This window comes from Chelonia mydas, chromosome 6 (assembly GCF_015237465.2).
Source record: "Chelonia mydas isolate rCheMyd1 chromosome 6, rCheMyd1.pri.v2, whole genome shotgun sequence".
Taxonomy (NCBI): domain Eukaryota; kingdom Metazoa; phylum Chordata; order Testudines; family Cheloniidae; genus Chelonia; species Chelonia mydas.
Genome location: NC_051246.2, coordinates 128,718,527 through 128,746,337, shown reverse-complemented (window position 1 = coordinate 128,746,337; position 27,811 = coordinate 128,718,527). Strand labels below are relative to the sequence as shown.

The following is a 27,811-nucleotide window of genomic DNA, read 5'->3' as shown; positions in this document are numbered from 1 at the left end:
TTCAGTATTTTATCAGTTTCACTATCTTTAGATTCGCAGAGGGCAGGGGAGAGGTGCCCCACTCTTATATCTTTTTATTTACTATCAAAGCTTCCTTGTCTGGCAGATCATCATGGGCTAGGAACAGATCATTCTGACCAAGTGAAATGAGCCATTTTGGATGGATAGATGGATGGATGGATGGATGGAAGGGATTAGAGAGGAACTGTGTGCGTCCTGCACTCAAGAACCTGCTGCTGCAAATATTCTAGGACAATAAAGTAAATGTAAAAAATAGCACAATGCAAAAGAATAATTAAGATAGAAGAATTTGTTAAATCCACCTGGGCAATACGCAGATAGGCAAAGATTAAAGGCTAGGCCATGGAGTTATCACTAGCCCTGTGTAGGTGGCCACCACACAAGCAGACCTGGAGTTGACATGTTACTACTCAGAGAGTCACGGTTCAGTCCCTGCCCTCTCCTTGCTCCTGGGAGAAGCAAGCTGCATCAGCCCTACGGCTGGTGCAACTCACTTCCCCAGTGAGCTGGCTGGAATATGGGGTTAGGGTTGGGTTGAAGGTTTTCCCACATTCCACCCACCCACCCACCCATTCCCCACCATCCTTCAGAGGAAGGGGAGTAGTGGCCTTACAGCCACCGCTTCCCCGCCCCTCACCCATGCTATGGCCCAGGGGAATAAAGGACTCTGGGACTCACATTTCTGTCCTTGCTTTACTCTTGATCAGTGCAGCTAGGCACCGTGCCTTACCCAGAGTGGGTTACAAAGTGTCAGTCTAGCCCTACGGAAGGACTTTGTTAACTATATTTTTTACAATGAGAAATGAGACCCCATTTTTGTTTGTAGTTTCTTATGCACGTTGCTCAATATGCAGTGGTTTTCTTTGGACTTCCATGCTTTGGATTAGGCGCACATCGGATAGGGCAATTCTGGCTGGCAGGATTTTCGGAATAGTACCTGGATTTCTCTGTCAGAGCATTTCAAACCCTAAACAACAGTTGTTCAGAACAAGCTCATTAGCACTGGGCGCACACGAGACAAATTAGCAAGAATTCTTTGAGAGAATTCGATCGGCTTCTGATTTCATTGCATAATCTTGACGTTTGATCACTCGCATTAGCATACAATCACCTAGACTGATACATCATCAGTGCTTCTATTGCAGGTTCTGTCTATCTGAAAGAGCACACTGAGATAGGCCCAGACTGTGCCTTTCTTACTCACTCTAGATTGGCTTGCCACAGCCCTTACTCATCTGAGCAAAAGAAATGAAAGCCATCCACTTTTTTTCCCCTGCCTGGCCTTGGTCAGATTGTGACTCCAGCCATGGGAGGAGGGGAGAATTGCAACTTCTTTGACTGTGAGTAAGTGAGAAAGAGGTGGGAGGATCCCTGTCTTTGTCCCTCTTTACGGGCCTGGTAGGGGACATAGTGGAGAGTAATCTGCTCCATGACAAAGAATGAAGGAACAATCTGCTCCATGACAAAGAGTGAAGTAATTCCCTTCTTAGGGGCAGCAGGGGAGGAGCTGTGACTTTAGTTGGCTAATGCAAAAGCAGCCGCCCCTTCCTCAGAGTAGCCTGGAGACTTACATCTAACCTGTTGAGTTGATTCTTGCTTTAGGAATAACCCCAGCCCCCCCCGCCCCCCCCGAGGAACTACCTGCAGAGTAGATTACTCAGTGGGAATAAAGGAGGCAGGATCTGTAATTAGCAGAACACAAAAAGGCAGGGCCCGACTATGCATATTGGTAAGCATTTACTCACTTGCGGTGTTACCCGCACAATTTTTGGGGCTCCCACCCCCTTCCCAGGGCCCAATGGCCCTCTACAGGTTAGCAGGACCTTTTCCCAGTAAAGGAGCCTTTATCACACAGTAAATATTCTTAAACAAGTACATGTATTTATTAGCAATTAACAATCAATTAACAGAATACACACGCTAAGCATCTAATGCTCCCACTCCCAATAAAGCAGACAGACGTCTCCCAGTGGCCAGTCAGGACCTGATCTTCCCCACAGCCTAGTCATGCAGAGGTTAAAAATCCCAGCAGCTTTGATCTTGAGCTGCATCCCAGAGTTAAGTTCTAATGAGCTCGTTTCCTTACCCTCATTATATAATTAAAATGAGAGTTCTTCTTATCAATACCTTAACCAATTATTTTCCTCAAAGCATAGCTGTGCAATAACACTAACCAATCATTTTCATACACAGGGGTTCACATGCCTAAGCTTGCCTCCTCATTAACTTCCGTATTTTTCAAAGTTAGTAAAAACTTCACAAGGTCACTTATGTTTGTGCTTTGTTAGTGGGAGACACTTGACACAGCAAAACCTCAGACTTTTTATTATCAGGAAGAAGCTGCAGGAACTCAAGGCTAGCTTGTCCATTCTCTCCCCAATCTCATGACTTTGAATATATATGTAAGCAGAGTCAGGATGAACTCTACCCTGACATCTGGTGGTGAGTCATGGTGGGTTGTGGAAAAGAACTTCAGGGGCTGATCTCATTTGCATAGGCACACCCACCCTGCCGAGATGGTCACTTTGGCTGCTGTAGGAGCCCCAGTTTCTCTGCTATTGGGGCAGGAATAGACTGTTATTATCCTGATTATGTGACTCAAGGACAGTGGAACTGTACTTGGCCTTTTGTTATGATGGAAGGACTCACCATCAACTAAGCAGCACTCGCTAGGCAAGGGTCATGGGTTCCAAAACCCAGTGAATAGAGAGAGGCTGGGAACAGGTATTAATATCTTGTGGTATGGACCCCTTATGTGCTAATTGTACTTCCTCCTCTCTCCACTGTGGAATATCAGAGCTAATTTTGATTCCATTAGGAGTCTAGTTACAGGCTGCTGAGCTGAATTCACTTTGGGCTAATGGTACACCAGCACTGAGGCTCCCCTACTACAAGCTGAAATCACTGAGTGTTGTGTTAAGTAGTGGGGGAGCCTGAAGATATATTGCGGAGCAGTTTGTGGGGATGGCTGGCAGAGCTGAGTGGCTGATGGAGCAGGGCAGTTTGTCGGATGCCTGGAGCAGCTCATGGGGGCAGCTGGCAGAGCAGAGCCCCATGGAGAGGTGGGGCAATCAGCTTTGGACCACGTAAGGTGCCCCTTAACCCCCCACCCCAATCTCCACCCAGGTTGGGCAATAAAACTCTGCAGATAAACTTTCGAACTCTGGGGCTGCACTGACCAGGGACAGAGACTTTTGGGATGTTGGACTTTTGGGACTTTGGGTGATTTTGGGTTGCTGGACTCAAGAACCAAAGGGAAAGGACACGCCCCAATTTGCTTGGGGTGGGTTTTTTGCTCATGGGTTGTGTTAGGAATCCTGTTGGTGGTGTTTCCCCAACATAATGCCACGTTGTTTCTCTCTGTTATTAAAAGGCTTTTTGCTACACTCAGATTCTGTGCTTGCGAGATACTGAGCCCAGCCCTTGTTGCTGCCAACTCTGACGGGCAGAAAGGTTACATATATCTGACCCTGTTAGTAATGCTGCACCTCCAGCAGATACTTTTCTATGTGTCTGCCTATGTCAAGGCCGAATGCTCCTGACTCGATAGTTTTTGGTTTCAGCGTACGGTGGCTGAGCATACAGGATGGCCGCGGGTTATGCTAAGCCCATACACAAGATGGCCGTGAGTCCAGGCCTCTCCTTACAGCAGCAAAGGGATTCTGCATGAATCAGTGCTCACCAGCCTGAGGAAAAGTTGCACGGTCAGGCCCTAGATTAGCCAGGCTGTTGAAGGGACAGATTGTGACTGTGACACACATTGAATAGCAATGACTTCTGTGGTGCAATGTGCTACTCAATGTGAGTAAGGGTAAGACAAGCTGGTTCCAGCTGGTTATATTTAACCTGTACAGGAAAGAGAACAATTAATGACAGAGGTCCAATGACCACCATTAAAATGTCAAAAGCTTTGCCAGCAGATACCATATAGGATCAGATGGTGATTCCTTTATTCATGCTGAATAGTACCAGAGGCCACGAGGAGTCTCACCGAGGTTACTGAGGCTACTTCTGCAGTAAGGTGTTAACACCTGTTGTAAAGAGCTGCAAAGAAGAAGCCGTTTGCAATGCACAAATTGGTCTTGCGCAAATCAGGATCTATGCCATGAATTCGTGAGCGCCAAGCCAGTAATTGGCTATTTACTTATATAGAGACATAGAGCATGCTCGTGAGTAACATAAGGTATTATAAGCTTGAATGGCCCAGGGGATGATGACTTCTGAGGTTTTGTTGCCACATAAGGTCTAAGAGCTCCCAGAATCAAAGGAACTGAAAGGTCTCTTTGATTTTAAGCATATGGGCACATTGAATTAATGTTTAAAAAAATGCTACTGGTGAGCTCTAATTGCAAAGGATGCGATGAAGTGACTGGCTGAGATGTCTGTTTTAAACCCAGGCGAAAGTAGGTCAAAGCTGTTTCGGTTCTTCGTAGTTGGAGATTTGGAAGGTAATGGAATATGTAACTGTCTACATCAATTGACCACAAGGGTGACATTGGCTGGTAATGGGCTGATGCTAAGCCATATAGCTAACCACAAATTGTAATGTGTGCTAAACAAGGGGCCTTTAAAAGCTGTATCCCATCTTTGGACAGGGTGAGTGGCAGAGTGAACCCCAGGACTGATGAGTATCACATGTATGTTCTGTGTACGTTGTTTGATCTTATATGCCTAATCTATGATTAATAAACCAATTTGAGCTTGATCATATGATTAATAAACCAATTTGAGCTTGATCATATGATGTCTCATTAATCAATAATCAGAATGAACCCTATTTACAGTTTCCAAAAACATTCTTTTGCAGTGGAGGAAAAACAATCTAATGTTTCTAAAGTTTTCATGAAATGGAACTGCGTCAAAAATGTCTTGTGGTCCCTTATCTCTCCGGAGGTGATCGGAGAGAGAGAGAACCTCCACCTTGGACCTCAGGAACCTTCCCATCAAAAAGGTTGTCAAAATAATACATCTCTACAAATCGTTTCAGCTTCAACAGAAGGGCATAGTTCGCCAAAAAACCCAATGTTCTGACACAAAAGTTCCCCGTCTTTCCCATTAGTGATTGTTACAGTCTTGCAATCCACCCCAGAGTGACCATGATTGCTTCTTCTTTTTCTAAACAGAGGGAAATTATTGTAGTGCCAGTATCTCAGTATGTTTGTGTGCTGTGGAATTGGCACCTGTGGATATAGCAACCAGTGTAAGGGTCTGACTCCCCCTGCTTATAGCACCAGGTTCTTTCTCTCCTTACTCACACAGGGGAGCAGTTACTCGGAGGAGCAGTGTCGTGGAAGTCAAGGTGACTGTTGGTGCAGATAACTGCTCCCCAGTGTCGGTAAGGAATGCACAATCTGCCTGTAATTAATAGGTACAATACACTAAAGGGCAGCTCCTGAACCTGCTCAAATGACACTGACTTCAATGGGAGCTGGAGCTGGCTCTGGTGCGTTTTGACATCTTAAGCCCCTCCCAAAGCATGTGTACAATAGTTTGGTGCTTGGAAACAATTCTGAAGTCTCCAGGCCAGATTCTGCTGGCTTTGCTGATGCAGTGCAGTACCTTACTACATGAGTAGGTACCTGAGATCCATGGAACGGCTTGCCACCTAAGCTGCTATTCACCATGAATGAGGGTAGAAAAAAACAGTCCTTAGCTCTCAAAGCACTGTCTGAGCCTAGGAAAGGACTGGCGGTGGGCGGAAATAACTGTATTGTACAGTATCCAGACAAATGAAACAAACGGGTCAGCTGGTGAGATAAAGGGCTGTTTTATGATGGTTGAAAGCAAGCTGAGTAAAGCTTTAAGGAAGCCATAAAATATTTAATTACTCCAGATTTTCATTTTAGACAGAGGAGAGTTATGTTTTCAAGTCCATCTGCCCATATTTCCATTAATAAAATAATTCAAAACTCATCTGAGAGAAAATCCAGTGTAAAGCCTGAACTAAAGAGGATGGCTCACAAGTGCCCCCATAATTAATTTCCCTCCCACCTCCCTTAAGTAAACGATCGCTAAAGATCAAATTGCATCGGGCTAAGTACCTCCATTGACAGTGTAGGAAAGGGCTGCAGAGACTGGATGGATGTGCTGCTCAGATGTGATTCGTACAGGAGGAACGCCATGTTTCAGCGATTCTCACATATCCTAAAAATACCAGAACAAAATACATTACCTCAAACGGCTCGGGCTCGGTGGCGGCTTCCATTTTTGGCCTGTGGCAGCCACGCAGAGTCATTTTTTAAAAAGATCTAGGACATATCTTTAAAATAGATTTCTATGAGCTGTATTGTAGCACCAGTGCCGGGGGATAAGAATCCGTGTGACTTCCCTACGTGGGATACCCAGCTCTCGGGTCCATTGATTGGGAGTAAGTGACACTTACTCCCTCCTGGAAGGAGGTGGGTGGGGAATAGGAAGAACCTTTGCTCCCCCTACTGCTTGTTGATCATAGAGGCTAAGCCAATTGGGGGTGGGCATGGACCAGAGCAAATTACTAGCCCCCAGGAGCAAAGAGAAATTGTGACTCAAAGGCATGTCCTTGAGTTTGCGCTATCTGGCTGGTTTTAGAACAATTACTTGTAGCTCATATTCAGTGAAGAAGAATAATCTCTGCTTAATATACGTGACAGTAGCAAAATTGACTGTCCCATGTCAGCACAGAAATTCTGCCTGGTGGAAAACTGGCTGGCAATGTTTTCATGTTCTAATTGCTCAGTGAGTCCAGCATTGGAGAAACAGCGCAAGAAATCATTCATGGGATGCAAATTGGGAAGAATTTACCCTAAAACTTGGAAACTCTATGTACTACAGACAGTACTATTTGCCTCAAACAGATTTCATTGTGTGATGAAAGAAAAGGAGTACTTGTGGCACCTTAGAGACTAACCAATTTATTTGAGCATGAGCTTTCGTGAGCTACAGCTCACTTCATCAGATGCATACTGTGGAAAGTATAGAAGATCTTTTTATACACACAAAGCATGAAAAAATGGGTGTTTACCACTACAAAAGGTTTTCTCTCCCCCCACCCCACTCTCCTGCTGGTAATAGCTTATCTAAAGTGATCACTCTCCTTACAATGTGTATGATAATCAAGTTGGGCCATTTCCAGCACAAATCCAGGTTTTCTCCCCCCCCAGCACACAAACCCACTCTCCTGTTGGTAATAGCTTATCTAAAGTGATCACTCTCCTTCCACAGTATGCATCCGATGAAGTGAGCTGTAGCTCACGAAAGCTTATGCTCAGATAAATTGGTTAGTCTCTAAGGTGCCGCAAGTACTCCTTTTCTTTTTGCGAATACAGACTAACACGGCTATTACTCTGATTGTGTGATGAGTTAGAATTTGCAAGATGGCTTGCTTTGTATTGTATGACAGCAGTCTTTAAACTCCACTGTTGTGCAATGTGCTTTACCTATTACATGTGAGTAAACAAAACATTTGATTTCATCATCTGGGCCAGCTTATTTCATTCCAGCCGAGTAGGAACCATGTGGGGAAAGTGTAATGCTTACTTTCAGTAGTGTTGTCCTATGAATTGACATGTAAGTGCCAGAAAAATCATTTTCCGATGAGGTAAAGCACACAGTCATTTCATTTCATTTCCAATGTTTATTATAATGTCACAGATGCTAGCAGCAGAATATGTTGTTGCTTTCGGTCTTTGAATTGAAGCCTAACAGGTACTTTCCTCCAAGAATTTCCAACTTCTGCACATTTCAGAAGATGTCATGCTGCTTTAAAGTTCCCAGATGTCATATGGTGTCAGTTTCTTAAAATGTAGACTGCTTTTAAGTGTGTCAGTGTAGCTGCAGCTAAGAAAATAAATCTAATTATAAACGTATTCACATTTGAACTATCCTTTTAACTGTGAACATTAAATCAGGATAGCTATATAAATCTCTTAAAATAATCCAGGAAAAGATTTACAGCAGTTCTAAAGTTTTGATCTTCTACAAATTATCTCTAAGTCCTGCCGGTGATTTTCATTTTTGGGTCAGTCTTTTAACTGTAGTGATTTTGCTGTCACGTGGCTGTTTTAAAATGAATCGGGAGACCATATTACCCAGAACAGGTGGACAGGGAAAAAAGGGTTATTTAAAAAAAACGGCATCGTTGAAAAAGATGAAATTCACTGAGAAACGCAGCCTCTGACAGACTAACTCCCAAAAGCTTTAGCCTTTGAGTGCAATCTGAACAGTTCACTTTCAGCACACAGAATTTTTCAAATTTCAAAATGTCAACCACATTGCAAATGTTGAAAGTTCAAATTTTGAAGAAAAGGCCATTTTTTAACTATACCTGTTGCTACTATCCTCTCCCTTTTTTGGATCAACCGTAGCACTGGTGATTCTGTTTGTTGGCTTGTTTCTTTCAAATTTAAAACATTGAAAATTTTCCGAGAAAAAAATTAGGGGATTATTCACCCTTTTCTTTCCCCCAGTCAGCTCCAGGAACACTAGAGGCCTGGAATAAAAGATGGAATATTTTATTTAAGAATAAAATATTCAATATCCTTCAAGATACTGCAAAAAAAATTCAGCCTTGGGGGGAAAATGCTGGAGCTTTTATGCGCTGACCTTTTGCTTTGAGTTTTCTTGCCTCTGTGTTATTTCCCAAAAATGTTCATGAATCAATCCTTGTGGGGGGTGGGGGGGGAGTCTTTTTACTATCGACAAAAATAATTGTTAGGTGGGAAAATGTTGTTGATGCTGTTAAAATATGATTCTGGTTCCTAAAAGACTCATACACACACACAGAAAAGGGGAGAGATGAAAGAGCAACCAAAATAGAAAAATGCAGATTCTGTCTGATGCTGACTCTTACTTGCATTCTCGCTGCTGGAAAAACACAGGCCTGGCACACGGTCTTATCAGTCCCTTCAAAAGCAGGCACACTTGTACCAGCATCAGATTGTTTAGGTCAGTGCATTTAGCTGCCTCTCTGGTCACAGGCACACAGCACTGTTGCAAAATATACAGTATTGGCCAGCTAAGCCAAACTTTCGTTAGACAGAGGGCATAAGAAGAAAAATAGAAAAGAAATACTGTGGGGAAGGAAAAGGATACATGGGGGAAGGACTGACAGCAGGAACCAAGTCTAACATCCCAAGTGGTGGCTAGGATTTAGATGACACCGGTGGAGGTGACAATGTCATTTGGGTTCCTTTCTTTGGCCTGGTCTGGTCAGGGCCTCGCTCAGTCAGGGTGACAAAGGCCCGGTAGTGCACGAGTGAATTGCAGGTCCCAGGAGACAATAAGGATGGAAGCCATGATGGTAAATCTTGCTTCTTTCCTGTTCTTCCATCTTTTAGTCCGCAGTTGATGTCAGACAGCCTGGTTCTCCCCTCAAAGTCTTTTTTAAGGACCCTAAAAGGGAGTGAAGGGTGGACTAGCCCATCCCCTCATTATTGTGTCCATCAATTAGGCCTAATTTCCAACACACACCGATTTGGATCCATTGATTTCCAGTCCCACACTTCTCTTGTTTACCAGGCATGATTTTAACACAGTCCTGGAGCTATAGTCATAGATCTTTTTGTTTGGATTAATTAGTCTTTCTGTCTCCCTTTTGCACTCTTCCCTGTAGGTTATTGCAACATTTTGTGAACTTTCATTTACTTCTTACAGCTGAATTTACAATTAGAGTACATTTGTAGGCCCGATTATTACACCCACTCGCAGGTCACTTAGGATCCGATCCACAAAGGGACATGCGTATTGTGATCCCTAACTTTTAGGCACTTAATCACTAGACCAACACTCCCATCCACAAAAGCCTAATTAGAGGCCTGGGCTCCTTTATATAACAAACAGGGAGAAACAGGCATCTAAGAGTCCACACAAGCAAGCTCAGCAGGGAGCTAGATATACTAGCCGAGGGGATATACCAATAAGAGGGGTGTGTCCTAAACTCCATCCCCTCAGAGAGTTAGGTCCCTAAATCCAGCTGAAAGGGAGTGCCCATCTCTGCTAGTGATCCACAGCCAGGGACCCTGTCTCCAGAACTCAGGTGGATACGTCATTTCTTGTGAGATTTAGCCGAGCGGGTGCCTAACTCCACACAAAGCATCAGCAGGAGGAGGTGGTGGTGCTGCCTGGCTTATAACTTTTAGCCCAGCGGTCAGAACGCTCACCTGGGGTGTGGGAGACCCACACTGAAGTCCCCCTTCTGCCTGAGAGGGGAGAGGATTTGAAGAGGGTTCTCCCACCTTTTGCAAGGATGCTCTAACCACTGAGCTATGGGGTATTCGGCCATATGATTCCCTCGGGCTCTCCTGCTCTTTGGTGGATAAATAATGAAAGCCCAGGTGGTGCCCAAACCACCAGAAGACAGAGTCAGTCTCACATTTTCTCTCTCCCTCTTTGGCCCAGTGACTCTTTCATTATTTATCCACCGTGGAATAGTTTCAACAGGAGAGACTGAGGAGCTCCCCCATCAGACTATCCCATAGCTCAACGGTTAAAGCGCTCTCCTGAGGGGTGGATGAGCCCCCTTCAAATCCTTTCTCCCGTTCTAGCAGAGCGGGGATTGAACTTGGATCTCTCACATCCCAGGAGAGCCCACTAACCACTGAGCTAGAAGTTATGAGGTGAGTGGCGGCAACTGCTTCTCCAGATCGATGTGGCCTAATCCAATAGGCAGCTTCTGAGCATACCTACCAGATTGGGCCCTAGAAGTGAGATAATTGCTCCTCCACCCTTCTTCCCTGGTTTGGAATCACTCTTGGGCTTAGGCGAGGGATAGGCATCCAGCCGGCCGGAGGGATGCAGCTGTGCACATGCCCAGAGGCAGCAACTTAGGCACCAAGGGAACTTTGACAGTGAAAATGTAGGTGCCAAGTGAGTTTAGGTACCTTCACATTTAGCGACAGGTGAGAGGGTATTTGGATTGCAAAGGTGCCTAAAATTGGGACTTAGGCACCTAAATATCTCTGGTTTCAGAGTAGCAGCTGTGTTAGTCTGTATTTGTAAAAAGAAAAGGAGTACTGAATGCATCCGATGAAGTGAGCTGTAGCTCACGAAAGCTTATGCTCAAATAAATTGGTTAGTCTCTAAGGTGCCACAAGTCCTCCTTTTCTTTTTGCTGAATATCTCTGTGCCTCTGGGCCTGAGACACGTTTGTAAATTTTATCCATAATATTTACCTTTGTTCCTATATTAATTATTTTACAAGTTTCCTAAATGGAGTAGCCAAGTTTAAAATGCTGGCCGTCATTCCCCAGAGAGTTAATCTATGTTAACCGCAGGGTTTTACTGGACCTCGGTAAATAGGAGAAAATAAAATAGTTAAATATGAACATCATTTTCTGATATTTGCTAAAAGGCTAAACTAGTCTCTGAGATGTCTGCGAGAGAGATAAATGTTCCCTCCTCCATTTGAATTATTAGGGTTATTAGGAGATCTGTGGTTTCACATGAGGTCTTTAACGACTTCCTTCAGGGAGAAAAGAACACATTTATAGTACACTTCTCGTATGTGTCAGCATTGACTAGGTGTAATAAGGATTCTGTTGTTCGCAACTAGGTTGCTTTGTTATTACTGCCTTGTTCCTCTTTTAATAAGACCTTTGGGGGTTTAGAAGAGCAAGTCCATCACCGGTAGGTTTAAGCAAAATGAAATTCTAGTGGTAAAAAGCCGAAGGAAGGGTTCTTACCACAGTTCTCACACATGGACTGCATGCTTCTGGAGTTGTTATTTCTTTGCTTTTCCAGCAGTAGCTTAATGCAAAGCCCCTTGCAATGGACATTGTAGGAAAATGATGAAGACATAAAAATAAATAAATCTGGAAAATGTTCTACTAAGGGCCAGAAAATAGGAGCTGAAAGAAAAGCAGCCAGTAAAGTGAAGGTTTATGAGTCCCCGAAGGATATTAGAGGTTTGTTGTAAAAGAGTTACCATTTTCAACTTTAAGTGTACTACTCCATGGAACAATTAGTTCGAGCCTGGCTAGTAATTCACACAGAGTCTTAACACAGTACCTTTAAGCTCTGTCTGAGGCACCTGAAAAAATAGAATGCAGCCCAGATTTGCTTAGACCATGGACAAAAGTTTGAGTGGGCAGGAGGTTGCATGCTAACGTGAATATCAGCTGAGCAAAACACCAAGGTTGCAAACGGTCACCTCCAAATGGGCCTGAAATAGTCCATTAACCTAAGAGGAGAGGGAAGTGTCTCAGAGACATTCTGTAACTCTGCCCTTCAATCCAGAAGCATGTGCAAGGTCTGAGATTCCTGCATAATGTATAACTGGAGAACATTGGGGGCTGATTTGGGCTACATCCAATATTCATGCAAGAAGATGTTTTTGTCCCAAGGCTTATTGAGAAACACAGGGTTGCGGTTTTTTTCTTCACTGCTCTCGAACTTCACCTCCCTAAAACCAGAGAAATAAAGAATTGCTAGCACATCAGCTGAAACTGGGCAGTAGTTTGCTAACCCCCAATTGCCTCTGTTTATTGCACTCCAACTGCTGCTGTTTAGACTGAGTCAAATCATCATTCCGGGTGATAATCAGTTCTTATCTAATGTTTGCACATAAAGTTGATATACTCTAAGCTACTGCCACGGTATCTACATAAATAAGACTTCGAAAATCATTCCCAGCCCTAACAACAGGGCATGTCTGCTGAGAACAGCCCAGATACAATGGAGAAAGCCCAGATAATATGTGTGTCTCCTGCCAGGACTGCTGATTTCCTGGCTCACCCTTGGCCATCAAGAACCCCAAATGACCCTGAGTTACCCCCCCAAGTGTTTTTCAATATTCACAAAACTGCCACTTTGGTAAATCTGGATCCAGATCCTTTACATGGAAATGCCACTTATTTGGTAAACATTTAACAAAAGTCATTTCTAACTTATATTTCTCATGAACCTAATCCTACTGCATCTGTCCAAATGCCATGTGGGCATATGTGTATGGGGAAGGGGGAGAAAATTGGGCTTGTCAAAATTAAAAGTTATGCACATGATCTTTAAATTGTTTCCCATATGCCGCATTGCACTAATGTCAATTTCCCCTTGGAATCAATATGGTATTATCGACACTATTCGGTACCCTGTGTTTTTTTTCATCCTGTAAACTCATCTACAAGAGCACATTTATGATGGCCAGCGGAGCAGGATGAATTTGTATCAAGAAGATGGATGGTCTACAGGGTTCATAAAGAAAGAGCAGTTAAAAGAAAACAATAATTTAAAATATATCGCTGATCAGAAATGAATGTGGTCTCCATTTCTGCAATGCATTTGTGAATCTCCAAGACATTGGACTGAGGACTTGAATTAGCATGCTTACAGAATGCTCCATTGCAAGTCTCTTATCTAAATGTGGAAGCTAAATTTACCCTCTGCTTTCATATACCTTGACTTTTTTGGTACTTAACCAGCAAAGGGAATCTATTTTCATCCTGTAAACAGACTGCAAAAAGTGACAGATGAAAACTTCATTTCACAGCCCCCTGCCTGATCACATGAACAATCTCCAAAAGAAGCTTGGAGAAGATCTATTTGTCTTCACCAGTTCGGGGTATATGCAGACTGTCATAAAATTAGTTATATTTATTTTTATTTGAGAGACAAGGTGGGTGAAGTAATAACTTTTATTGGACCAACTTTGGTTGGTGGAAGGTAAAGATTTTGCACTGTACAGGGCTCTCCTTCAGGTCTGGGGAAGGACGCAGACTCTTTTCATTTTTCACATCAGGAATTCCTCCCTCAAAAGTTTACTTCAAGGTTAGAGGAATAAATTCTTGACCCATAGTTTCCCCTGTAAATAAGGCAAAAATACATGCAAATAATCAGTGCACTCTAGGGCAGAGTTAAGTACAGCTGATGTTCCAGAGGGGATCTTTAGGACAAGTAACATCTAGAAGCTCTGGAGTATGGTTTCTGCAGAGTAAGTGAAGTAATCAAGTATAGGTCAGGTGCAGCCAGCTGCCTAGGTACCTAAACAAAAGCGAGAGTGGCTTACTCATCATGTGACCCTATTACACACAAATAACCACTTTGGGGCCCATTCCTGCTACTGGAGCTCTGTGGGTGAACTCTTGCAGATCCCCACTGAAGTCATTTTCCTTCCCCTCCAGGTCCCATTGTGTGGGATGCAGGGTAAGGAAGGGCCTGAACCAAGTGCCAGTGAATTCTGGTAGCCCCATGTTAGAAGTGGAGGGGCAGTCCCTGCAACATAGCTGGCATACCGAGGATACACAATGTCGCTGTGGTCGCAAGCTCTTACTGGCATCAATGTGAGAACAAGCTAGTAACACGCCCATCTCAAACTTGCACCGATGAAACAGTTAGAGCATCCCTCCCAGGCATTAGCTCTCTCTCTATACGAAGTTCTCTCTCCTTCTGTCCATCTTGCCCCTCATTTCACCCAGAGTCCTATCAGAATCAGAGTCCTATCACCCACCTAGAATCGATCCAATGAAGAGATGATTTATTGCTCATGTCGGCTCAGCACTGATCTATTTTAGGACATCCAGAGGGAGAGGAAATGGGGTGGAGAACAGCACCAATTAGGCCCACCAGTGTCGTCATGGGTACCATTTAGCATGAAAGGAAGCTCCTAATTAAACTTCTGTATGTAATTTCCCTCCTACTGTAACCTTTCATCTGATTTCCTGTCTTAAAATAAACTTTCCCAATGACTAATGGTGAGAGAAAAGGAGATTCGTCTCAAATTTGTTGTGCTTTGTTTTTAATCAAATCGTTGGACTACAATGCTATGCCTCATTTCTGTGCTATTGCGTTGGATTGTTTCTTCCTGCTATGGCAAGTACTGCAGGCAATACTGACTTTGGGGGCGGATCCTGCACTGTTAGATGAAGGGGAGTTTTTCCAATGGCTTGAATGGGAGCAGATTCAAGGCCTTGGTGAGCACAAGAGCCAGTATGTACTAGTCTAATTTCAGGGTTTGCATAGTCAAGAGGACAAAGATCTCATACAGGGAAAGAGCAATGCATGTATTGGAGAACAAACATGGTAGTTAAGTGTGGTCTAAAGGTTTTATCAGCATTAGTTATGGGATGAGCATATTATTGACAAGTAAATGGTCATTCCCATGGGAAAGCCAGTAAAAACCATTCTGTATTCTCAATATGCCATATATTTCAAAGAAAAAATGTTTTGGGAATGTTTTACATTAGGTAGTACTGTTTTTTATATTCCTCTACATATAAAAGCAGGCTACTTTATTTACCATTTGTCCAACTATACAGGACTTGGAGAGAGAGGAAAATCATACTAACAATTTTAAGGGGCCACTCCCTGTTTCAGAAATGTAATGTATCCTCTTCCGGCCCTGATAGGTCAGAAAATATCAGACCTTAAACTTGTCTCTGGCATGAGACTGAATATTGCCTGTCTGGACCTCAGGCAGTATAATAATTTGGTGGAGGTTAAGAATTCCACATTTGATGGGTGATGTGGTCCCAGTCAGGAAAGAGACAGTCAGGACCAGTCCCCACTCTTTCCCGTAGGGGGCACTACAGAGGTCTAGCCTACTACAGGTGACAAAAGGAAATATTTTTGTGGTGGATTATATTTTTTTTTAAATGGTGGCTCATAGGAGCTGCTCAGAGGAATCTTAGAGATAGTCTGAGCAGAGATGAGTTGGTGGCAGAGTGCAGGTGAGGCAGTTTAAAGTGCATGATAGATAAGGGTTATCACCAACACATCTGTGTGTGTGTGTGTGTGTGTGTGATAGTACCAGTCACCTCAAGTCTCTAACCTATAGCTGTTCCAGTTTGGTTTCTCATGAAATATGTATTTTTCTGTTCAGGAATACAGACCCCTTAAAAATTGTCAGATCCTCAAATGTATTTAGATGCCTATTGAAAGAAGTTGAAGTCGAAGCCTAAGTATCTTTGAGCCGCTGGGCCTTTGGGCTGTACACAGCAGAGAGAAACCTTTGTACCTACTGGCCTGTAGAAATTCCACATTGTTTCTTTCTTCTTCAGTCACTGCTAAGAGACATATTAGGAGAAATCTCTGTCCTCTGGCAGCTTCATTAAACTTTCAGTGCTACCCCCGTTCCAAAGCAAATCCTTAATTCCCTCCCTGCCCAGCTATGGTGCATTATATTAATGATGTCCATGTAAGTGACATTGCAGATTCCACTGAATAGGCTCAAGGAGGTCCTCAAATTCCTAATGCAGGAGTGGCATCTCCCTGACTCATCAGACATTGGGCAAGTTGGGAAGAACTTTGCTCTGCGCTGTCAAACAAACATGTAAAGGCAAATACACTTTTATCCTCACAAGCCTTTTAAGAACTTCTAGAGAAAGTCGATAATCTGCTCTATTTACTAGTGTGAACGTCTGTATTTACTACATTTTATTTGTGTGACTTCTTCTTCTTTCTGGCTCAGCATTTGGTAAATTGTACATGCAAACCAGCATTTGGTTAGATGCAAAGCAAATGTTGGTGAATTTCATGGTGATGGTGGTGGCGAGTGTAATAGGAAGAGGGCCTGAGACATAAGCCCTAGTATTAAAGGCCTGGTATGAGGCAGAACCTGCTCACAGAATCTGGCAGGAACCAGGCTAATATTGAAGAAATGCACATTCCTAAGTGCTAGTCACAGCGTATTCACACAAACACATCCCGATATCAAGGATGGTACAGAAACATTCCCCAAGGATAACAGAAACACACTGCCCTTCCTAAAAAATAAGTCCAGGATGACCATAAGTAACTTGTTTACATCAGGGTATAAAGATGTATTTCATAGGGAGTATCTTTGGCCAGCCTAGGGGGCAGTGGAAAGTCCCACCACTGACTGAGCTGCATCCATTGTTACGGGCATACATGTCTTAGCATCCTCGTAGAGTCTGCCGGGTGCTATTACTGTGCTCCGTCGACAATAAACTCGGCTGGGTGTCTTCATACCTTAACGGGTCTTGTGGTCATTGGGCAGTTCGCTTGAGGTCTGCTATGCCAGCTGTCTGCACAGAACTGGGGCAGCACACAGGGAGAACACACACACAGCCAAATATCTAACCACAGGGGGCAGATAACAAATTTAGAAATCCATTCATTTTTACTATTCTCATACTCTTGAGTATTATAATCTTATGATGCCAAATTAGGGAACTAACTTTACAAAACTATATATTTAATTATATTGTTTTTTAAATATTTACAGTAATACTGTTATTATATTCTGTTCATCTTATTTTCCATATTCAAATATCCAGTAGCATATATCAATGTAGTCTGATTAGGTAATACACAAATGCAATTTACATGAATTCTTATGGGTAGTGTGGAAGAATTCTTTTTCTGAGTGTTTTTTAATCATTTCAATGGGTAATGGAGATGTTTATTTTCAAACATTGTTTTCAATTTTTATCAATTTGAAATTTTAGTGGGAAATTATGAGGGTGTCAGGCAACAGAAGGATCAGACAATAAGCATGGAATGCATGTAATGACAGCAGATGTTGAGATTCAAAAAGTTAAAACTTCAGAACCCTTAAAAGACAAATTGAGAGAGACAAGGTAGGTGAGGTAATATCTTTTATTGTATCAGCTACTGTTGCTAGAAGGTTCAAGCTCTGAGCTACGAAAAGCTCTTCCTCAGGTCCCAAAATACAAATGATCAACATTACATGTCAAAATATACAAACTAAATATCCTTAAATCAATCTCGAAGAAGTTTTCAAGCAGCATATTTCTTACTTTGCCTATCTGTACAGTTTGATTATTATCAATGGCGATATTTTTTGTTGATGTCTGACGGCAAAATGGACATTTACCGACAAAAATCTAATTCTTCCAAGCCTACTTACTGCCAATATTATAGTCTTTTACATATTTATTTCAATCTCTGACAGGCCAAAAGAGCCACAGGAGACAGGTCCACTCATAAATACAGTCAATTTTTAATATCAAAATTGTTGGCAGTGTTATGAACAGTCACAAAACCAATCATTTTAATGATTGGAATGGTCCAAGACACTAAATTCTGAAAACTTGGATTTGAATGAAAATGGAAGCTCCGGCTTAACTCTAACACTGCCATGAGTGCTGCTGGAGAATCACATTTCCAAACTATTGCTATTATTATTATTATTCATTAATTGTGTTCATTATGGTAGGCACATGGACCAACCAAGACTGGGATCCTGTTGTGCTAGGCACAGTCCAAACCTGGAGTAGTAGACCATAGGCGTGGGAAGTAGGGATGCGGGGGCGGGGGGTGCTGCTGCAACCCCAGGTTTTATGCGGGGTCCCAGCTGCCGGCTGCACATGTGGGATCCAGCTGCAAGCCCCGCTCCTGGCCACGCACGCGGGGTCCCGCATCCTGGCTACTGGCTGCATGCCTGGGGGTCCTGGCAGGGGGGCCCCACACTTAGCCCTGCATGTGGGGCTCCGTCTGCCAGTTCCACACTCGGGGCTCTACACCTGCCTCCAGCCTTGGCCCCAGCCTCGGACCCCTTGTCCCTGTCCTTGTCTCCACTGCTGGAGACACGGCCCTGCTCCTGACCTCAGCTCTGGGTGGTGGTGGGGGGACGAGGTAAAAAGCTTGGGGATAGTTTTGCTGGCTTTCAGCACCCCCACTATAAAAAGCCTTCCAGCACCCACTGTAGTAGACAATCCCTGTCTGAAAGAACATACAATCAAAATAAGTCCTTAGTTAATTTTCCATGGAATTAAGTTTATGTCTCTAACTTTTCTTTTGAAGACTCCTCCTGCATTTGGAGTCTATGAAGTCCCAACCTGTGTTCTCTGCAAAGTCTCTGGGCAGGAACAGGAGAATTCCATTCCTGGCAATGAAGCAGAAAGACAGGGATGTATCATAGCTACAAAACTCCAACGTTGAGCAAGACTGTCTCTCCAAAACTGGCATCCAGGTAATAGGGTTGTTTCCTTTATATGATCTATCAGCAAATATGGTTTCCTTTTACCAGTAAGCTTTTTTATAAGCCTACTGTACTCTGTCTCCCAGTGCACTGTAGTCCATTATAAACTGCTCATTCAATACACCACCTCCTATCATTTACAAAATCCCTAGGAGCTCAGATCCAACATCTATATATTCACTTTCACAAATAAAGAAAACTACACCTCGCTAGAGAATTTGGGCAGAGTTCAGCCTTAGGTGCAAATCCATAAACTGAATTTGACCTTTCACATTTTCCTTTGAAAATTCCCTCATTGTTTCACGGAGGGAAACAGGAACGAGTTGAGTTGTAACAGGAGTTAGATAGAAGACATGACTGAACACTTCACTGAACACATCCCCACGACAAGGGGGCTGAGATGTATGTGGTCTGGGACTAGGTTGATTTGAGCCCTGATTCAGCAAAGCATATACACTTGTGCTCAAGTGTTTAGTTAAACTGGAGACTATATGCCATGATCTTGATGGGATATTGTGTATCCCCCTGATCCATTCCCTTTGCAGAGGTCACCAGACTCATAGAGAATCATCCATGGAGGAGCTGGAGGTGTCCTCTGTGGAAATGACTGAGTTCCCTTTTCACGCTCGGTGCGATCCAGGTCCCTTCCAAGGGCCTGATCCAAAGTTCATCACAGTCAGTGGGAGCTTTTCCCATGCGCTTTGGAATAGAGACCCAAGTGTGGTTCACGTGCGACACAATCAGCCTTTGGTTATGGTGTGAATGTTGGAGGAAATAATCTTATTTAACAATACGGATCAGATTTTCCGGTCGCATGCACTGGTTTAAATCAGGAGTTACTCCACTCCCATTTAATGGACTTCCACTAATGCAACAGAAATCCGAATAAGGCCTGTGGAGTTACCACGGTGTAAGTCTCTGTGCCTTTCATGAGAGATGCCCTAGGCATTGTGGCAGGAAACAGAATATACAAACTGTAAGAGAGAGGGCCATGCCCTCCTTTCAAAAAATTTGGGCCCCAGCTCCACAAAAGTTCCAGGGTGTTTGGATTATCAGTTTGTGCTCAGCCTCTTTTCTACCAAGAAATCGCGACGAGCATTGTGACACTGAATCTGGTTTAGCCCCTGTGCCCTTCAAAATAAAAAGAACTTTTTAAAAAAGAATGCTTAACTCTCTACTTTCTATAAACTGGTCTCAGTGAACTGTAGAAACATTTTCAGTGCGGTAATGGAGTTCCCTCTGAACTTTAAAAATAAAGTAATGTGGGATAATTCATTTATATGATCTTTATGCATCTCCACGAAGCACAATTTATTTCCCTGTGCACTTTTAAAGATATAATGCTTGCTTTCAAAATTTACTCTTAAATAATTTCTCCTGTTTAAAAAGGGGGAAGGGGCTCAGTAATTTTACTTTCACTAGCAGCACAAGTGATTGTAAATTGTAGGCTGTTCTATTTCATCTAGCCTTTTCCACTCGACCGCAAATCCATGTAGCTGGCACAATTTCGGAGCAGAAGACACTCCAGCTAATACATCAGCTCTAAGTGTCAGGTGCATTGCAAATTATGCTGCTCCTTCTTTGTCTGTAGATCATTCCCTTCTTAAACCTTTGCAATTTTTGAAGCCCTAAGACTAGAGCTGAGTGAATATTGCAAATATTATTTGTGACAATCCGTTCAGTTTTTTAAAATTGCTTTGACTGTCCTTGCCCCTTTTGTCTGTTTGCTTTCAGCTGTTAATCCAGCAAACAAATTTACTGTCAGGAAGGTTCATTCTAATAAGGAACATGAAGCAAGGATTGCTGCAAATTCTGCCTTCTCAACTGCAAGTATTTACAGAGGGAACCTGAGTCTAAGAGTTGTGCTCATCCAATCAGAGGACAGAAACAACAACGTATGACGTGTCCAAACCAAGCTGCTCATATTCTGAATTGTGACTATTGAATGCTCCAAGAATCATGTGCATCAAATGGTCTGTGATCCACAACAGGTTTAACTGTGGTCTCTTTGCACCAGTTTGGTAGACGTAGATGATGTCACACTGGGTAGCCAGCCACGGGAGGATCACCTGAGCACAGGGGAATCCTTGAGTGGCATGTCCCAGGCTCTGTGGTCAGTGTACCAGGCATGGCTTGTGGGGGCGAAAGGGTGGTTGGGTCTCTTGTAATGCTCCAGCGATCCCTGGATGCCACGATGGCCCCAGGGGTCATAAACAGCTGCAGAAGCAAGGCCAGCTGCTGTAACTTGTGCTGTGGGCCTGGTGTTGGATTGTTCCTAGGGCAGTGTTCTGTCCCTCCCTACTGGCGGCTAGGTCACATGCGGTAGTTGTTGAGCATTCATACGCTCTGTAACACTGCCGTGAGCAGCTCCTGCAGTCCAGAGCCCCGCCTTCCAAGATGGAGGATGAGCTTTGATCTCTCTGCAGCCCTGCCCCACCTCACGTAGCAACACCTGCCCCACGCAGGGAACCGGCCTTCACACAGGCTCAGTGGGACTGCAAAAGTGATTTAAAGCCTCCAGAACTGTAGCTGAGGATTAGGGCCCATAAGAATAAACAAACCTAATCCATGCGTCCAGTGGCTTTGCAAGGTGAATACATCCGTGGACCTCGGGTTCTGTTCCGAAGCCATTTCTGAATATATTAAAGGGCTGAGTCCCACGAGGATATGAGCTATTCCAGAGAGTTCACCCAGTTGTGTGCACGAGCTCCTCATTTGGAGCTTCACCTCTCTTAGTCTAACGTCACCTGCATTTGCTGCACAGTTGAGTTTTGAATAAATGATACAGACAGGGATAAAGTCTGGCCGCATTAGCAACACTCCTGAGAGGGCGTAGTCCCTTCTAGGCTCAGTCTTAGCACAGAGAGGTGCTCCAGGAATGAGCATGTACTAGGACAGGTAGGAACATCTTTGTGTGTGTCTGTACAGTAGCTAGCTTTGCTCAGCTGGGGGACTGTACATGATACGGTGACCCTAACAATAAATACTACTACAGATAGTGAGATACCGATCTGAGGTATTCCTGGAATGTCTTTAAGTGGCACCCCTGTAAATGCTACCACATGAGTCCTAATGTTGCTGAGTGCTAATGATAGGTCTTCTATCTTCAGTGTATTTGAAGCACGAGCTTATTCATGAGACTTCTCCCCCCCATGACACGTGAGTGTGGTTTACCTAATTCTCTGTGTGGGGGCATGTGGCTGTGGCTCATTACAAAGCCTCTCCAAGAGCAAAAAGGCAAGGATCCCTTTGCACATTTAACGAGCAGAGCTGAGAGATTCAAGCACAACGGCAAGTCAACAAGAAAAATTCCATTCATGCATTAGCCATTTGGGTAGCTCCCGCATACACACCTGACTGGCTCATTATCACTGAGCATGTGGCTCCACCAGTAACGGGCCCATCTGTCTTTGGAGCTGAGCTCTCAGTTCCATTCAGCTGTGCCTTTTGGGGCAGCCTCAGATGCCCTTTGGACATGGAATCTCCAAACGCTCTCTGTCCTCTTGAACTTTTCATGGCATCATTTAATTAAACGACTGACTCTCCAGGGGTGTTAACCATGCTTAATGTCCTTGCGGGCTCTTCATCTGTTCTGGACATCAATAGCGCAGGGCCTAGGAACACAAGCCACCTGAGCCGTGACAGCTGTTCCTTAGGTACTCACGTTGGCTAACCCCAGCAATCGCCCATTTCTGACAGGTTTACATGCTGTTGATTAGTGTACTCGTCTAACTGTCTGACAGTAAACTGAAACACCTTGCTAAATTGTTCAGGATATATTCCTCTTCTTCCACAGCAAATGACCATTGAATGCAATGATCTCCATGGACTTCAATGGGCATTGGGTCAGGCCTCAAATCTTCAGTCATCTCACCATTTGCTTTGCTTTAGTTGTTAAATCTGCACTAGCTGTGGGCCTAAACTGGACAGTTGCAATCTGGAGCTAAACTTTTCTAAGGGGCTAGGGTGGGAGAGGTCAGATTCTGACATTTGCTCCACCTCATTTTAGAGCTCAGGGTTATCACTGAAGTTCAAATCTGAAAATTTCCCAAACTTTGGGACAGAAGAGTGTTGGGACGAGATGACTTGGTCCTGGCCCATGTGCGGTTTGCATGCCCAGATGACCTGGTAAACAAATATAATGTTCACAAAGGTAATTGCAGCCAGGTTTGAGAGGTCATGGAATTCTCCCATGGAGCTGTGCCAACACACCTCACTTCCAACCTGATAAAGACCTACTGAAGTAACCTCACTCGTGTCCTAAAGCAGATTAGAACCTAATACAGCAGAGGTGAAAGTGTAGTACATTAACCTTCTGTGCTGTCTAGACAGTCTTTTAGCCCCAATTAAAATTACATAAGTATTCCATTATAAAAATGGAAGGAAAATGCCATTCTGAAGGCATTATCAAATAAAATTTCTTACATGCATTTTTCCCTTTATAATAAATTATATCTGAATTGCAGGGCTGGTCTATTACTATTACTCTGGCTATCCAGGCTTCTCTTGATGTCTGGAAGTCGAGACAAACCACGGGTACATTTAAGAGAGTCATAGATTCCATGACCAGAAGTGACCACTGTGATCATTGAGCCTGACTCCTGTATAATACAGGCCATGCAACTTCCCCAAAATAATTCCTAGAGCAGATCTTTTAGAAAAAACATCCTGTCTTGATTTAAACATTGTCAGTGATGGAGAATCCACCATGACCCTTGGTAAGTTGTTCCAATGTTTAATTACTCTTACAGTTAAAAATGTACACCTTCTTTCCAGTGTGAAATTGTCTAGCTTCAATTTCCTATCATTGGTTCATGCTCTACCTTTCTCTGATAAATTGAAGAACCCATTAGGGTTTTGTTCCCCGTGAAGACTGTATTCAACTCCTTCCTTAATCTTCTCTTTGTTAAGCTAGATTCATTGAGCTCTCTCAGTTTATCACTATCAGGCATGTTTTCTAATCTTTAATCATTCTTTTGGCTCTTCTCTGAACCCTCTCCAACTTATTAACATCTTTCTTGAATTATGGACATGAGAACTGGACACAGGATTCCAGCAGATGTCACACCAATGCCAAGTACTGAGGTAAAATAATCTCTCGGCTCCTACTCAAGAGTCCCCTGGTTTATGCATCTAAAGATCGAATTAGCCCTTTTGGCCACAGCGTCACACTCAGAGCTCATGTTCAGCCGATCATTCACTACGATCCCCATCTCTTTTTTAGAGTCCCGACTTCCCAGGATACAGTCCCTAATCCTATAACTATGGACTGCATTCCTTGTTCCTAGATGTATACATTTACATTTAGCCATATTTAAATGCAGGTTGTTTGCTTGTGCCCAGCTTACCAGGAGATCCTGATTGCTCTGTACCAGTGATCTGTCCTGTTCATTGTTTGACACTCTCCCAACTTTTGTGTTGTAACTTTATTAATGATGGTTTTATGTTTCCTTCCGAGTCATAAATAAAAATCTTAAATAGCATAGGGCCAAGAACTGATCCCTGCAGAACCCCACTAGAAACACACACGTTTGATGTTTCCCCATTTACAGTTACATTTTGAGACCTATCAGCCGGTTTCAATTCATTTAACATCAGCACTTTTACCTTTGTCAACCAAATTATAATCTTGTGTGGTACAACGTGGTCAGAGGGCAGCAGGAGAGTGTTAGAAGGGGACCTTATTCCCTGTAGGGGGAAGAGAGTTTGCTGTAAATTAATTAAAGCACCTGAAGCCAGTCACATGATAAAAGACCCCTACCTCAATCAGACAAGAAGAGGAGTTGAAGCAGACTGGATTGGTGTTGGAGCAGAGGGCAGTTTGGAGGAGTTGAAAGAGAGTGGACTGGTGTTGGAGCAGAGAGCAGTTTGGAGGGAAGCAGAGGAGAGTTTGGAGAAGTGCTGCGGTGGGCTAAGAAGACCAAGACCCTAAGTAACGGGACACCTGGTTTGTGCAGAGGGAGGGCAGGAAGCCCCACAAGCTGAAGGGCAGGAGAGGGAAGTAGCCCAGGGGAAGGAACTGCTAGTTCAAGTGGTTTACCGCTATCCCTAGGGCCCCTGGGCTGGGACCTGGAGTAGAGGGCAGGCCCAGGTCCCTCCCTCTCCACTCCCCTCCTCTAGGACACTAGTGGGGCAGTTAATACTCCAGTTCAGGGGCAAGAAATGGTGCCCTGAAACTCCCCCCCTCCCCCGCAGCAAGAAGAGAAAGCGCGAGATCCATCATAGTAGTGCTGGCAATTTGCCACACTCATCAAAAATATATTGAGTTAGACAGGATCTATTTTCTATAAACTCTTATTAATTGACATTAATTACACTACCCTCCTTTAATTCTTTATTAATTGAGTCCTGTAAAAGTAGCTGTAGTATCTTGCCTGGGATCGGTGTCAGACTGGCAGGTTGTCATATTCCGGGGTGCAGGCCAGACGAGTGAGGGGTTGTGTCCCTGCCTGCCCTGGAACCCTGGGGTGTCTCACAATGCTTTACTGTTGTAGCTCCCAACCTGGGCCACTCACAAGCAGCCTGCCAGCAGGCACGTCACCCCTGACTGTGTGTATATCTGCAGCCCTGGCCCAGCCGCTCTGATCCCAGCAGCCTGTCAGCAACACTCCAGTCACACTCTGGCTTCCACCAGCCTGGGTTACTACTTGCAGGGTGACCCCAACACACTCCCAGTCCTAAATTTCCCCCAAAACATGGGTTCTGCACTGTCTTGCCCTCTCTTGGGCAGTTCAGATATCAGAGGTCCGCTGTCCCTATAAGGGGTCAATATGCAAGAGTTTGCTACTTCACCTGGAGTTACAAACAGTTCAGTTGAAACACAACACTGGATTATTATTGATGAAGGAATAAAACAAATATATTTAACTACAAAGAGAGAGATTTTAAGTGAGTCCAAGTTTATGGTATTAAAGTCAGAAATGGTTACAAGAGACATAAATATAAAAAGCTTTCTAGTAGCTAAAACTTAACAAGCTAGACTGGGATTAAGTGAAAATCCTTATCACATGTTCCCAGCAACTTGGCTGACCAAATTCTCAGGTCGGGATCCCTCCCAAGTCAAAGGGCTGGTTCCTTTGTTGTCTTAGGTGAGAGAGAGATAGGGAGAGATTGGGGTGTTTTGCCCCTCACTTTTATAGTACAGGCATGCTTTGAAGTGGATTCTTCTGAGGATTATCCCTCAAAGCAAAGTTTATTCAGATACTAAAGAAGGTAACATAGAACCTGGTGGTGAAGGTGACTCCATGCTCTTCCTTCTCCCCTGTTCACAATGCAATGAAGATTTTGCTCCAACCCCTCAGACAGAGACAAATGCATATCTATTCAGGGGACACCATCATAGGGCCTAATCACATCAGCCACACTATCAGAGGCTCGTTCACCTGCACATCTACCAATGTGATATATGCCATCATGTGCCAGCAATGCCTCTCTGCCATGTACATTGGTCAAACTGGACAGTCTCTACGTAAAAGAATAAATGGACACAAATCAGATGTCAAGAATTATAACATTCATAAACCAGTCGGAGAACACTTCAATCTCTCTGGTCACTCGATTTCTGACCTAAAAGTGGCTATTCTTCAACAAAAAGACTTCAAAAACAGACTCCAATGAGAGACTGCTGAATTGGAATTAATTTGCAAATTGGATACAATTAACTTAGGCTTGAATAGAGACTGGGAGTGGTTGAGTCATTACACAAAGTAAAACTATTTCCCCTTGTTTATTCTCCCCCCCCCCCCCACTGTTCCTCAGACGTTCTTGTTAACTGCTGGAAGTGGCCCACCTTGATTATCACTACAAAAGGTTTTCTCCCCCCCCGCCCCATCCTGCTGGTAATAGCTCATCTTAAGTGATCACTCACCTTACAGTGTGCATGATAAACACCCATTTTTTCATGTTCTGTGTGTATATAAATCTCCTCACTGTATTTTCCACTGAATGCATCCGATGAAGTGAGCTGTAGCTCACGAAAGCTTATGCTCAAATAAATTAGTTAGTCTCTAAGGTGCCACAAGTACTCCTTTTCTTAATGCAATGAAGATTTGCTTTGTCTCCTGCCATTTTCCTCTCTTGCTGTCTCAAGGACCCTGTTTACAACTTTTATGCAAACTGAGGTAAACTGACATTCCTCTGTTTAGAATAGACCTGTTTAACTTTTGCCTAGTCAGGGCTGTGTGGATTTGAACATGCGCTAAGAACATCATAAAGAGGAAATTCATAACTTTATATATAATGTTGCTATAGCCATTTCCCTATGATATTATTGACCAGTGAGTTATTCGTTTTCAAATGAGACCTCACAAGGCATATTTTAGACAAAGATTATTACAATAGTGTTTTCAGTCAGATGGGCTTATATTTGTCAGTGATCATCCCATTTATCCTTTTAAAAATATTTGCACACTATTCATTTTTTCCAGTCTTCTGTAATTTCCCCAGCATTCCAAGACTTATTAAAAGTGAACATTAATGGCCCAGTTAGCTCCTCAGCCAGCTCTTTTAAAACTCTTGGATGCAAGTTATCCTCACCTACTGATTTTAAAAAATGTCTAACTTTAGTAGCTTCTGTTTTACATCCTGCAGAGATACTATGAATGAAAGAAATGAGTGTCATCATATTACAGGACTGCATCATCTGTTTCTTTTCCCAAATTCAGAACAGAAATATTTATTGAACACTTCTCCCTTTTGTGCATTATTATTGATTATTCTACTATTTCCATCTAGTAATGGACCAGTGGATTTCTTTTGTTCTTAATACACTTAAAAACTCCATATTGTCCTTAACTCTACAGACCATTGATTTCTCTTTGTCTCTCTGTTTCATAAGAATGATCATTGTGGGTCAGACCAATGGTCCATCTAGCCCAATATCCTGTCTCCTGACAGTGGCCAGGTCCAGCTACTTCAGAG

At 43.4% G+C, this 27,811-nt stretch overlaps 1 long non-coding RNA gene across 1 annotated transcript in view; it reads left to right on the top strand.

The window, feature by feature from the left end:
• Positions 1-20,737, top strand: part of LOC122466269 — a 42,509-nt gene extending 21,772 nt beyond the window's left edge. The window contains exons 2-3 of the long non-coding RNA XR_006291660.1: positions 18,715-18,883; positions 20,627-20,737. This is a non-coding gene — a long non-coding RNA (uncharacterized LOC122466269). The remainder of the gene's footprint in view (positions 1-18,714; positions 18,884-20,626) is intronic.
• The last annotated feature ends 7,074 nt before the right edge of the window (positions 20,738-27,811 follow it).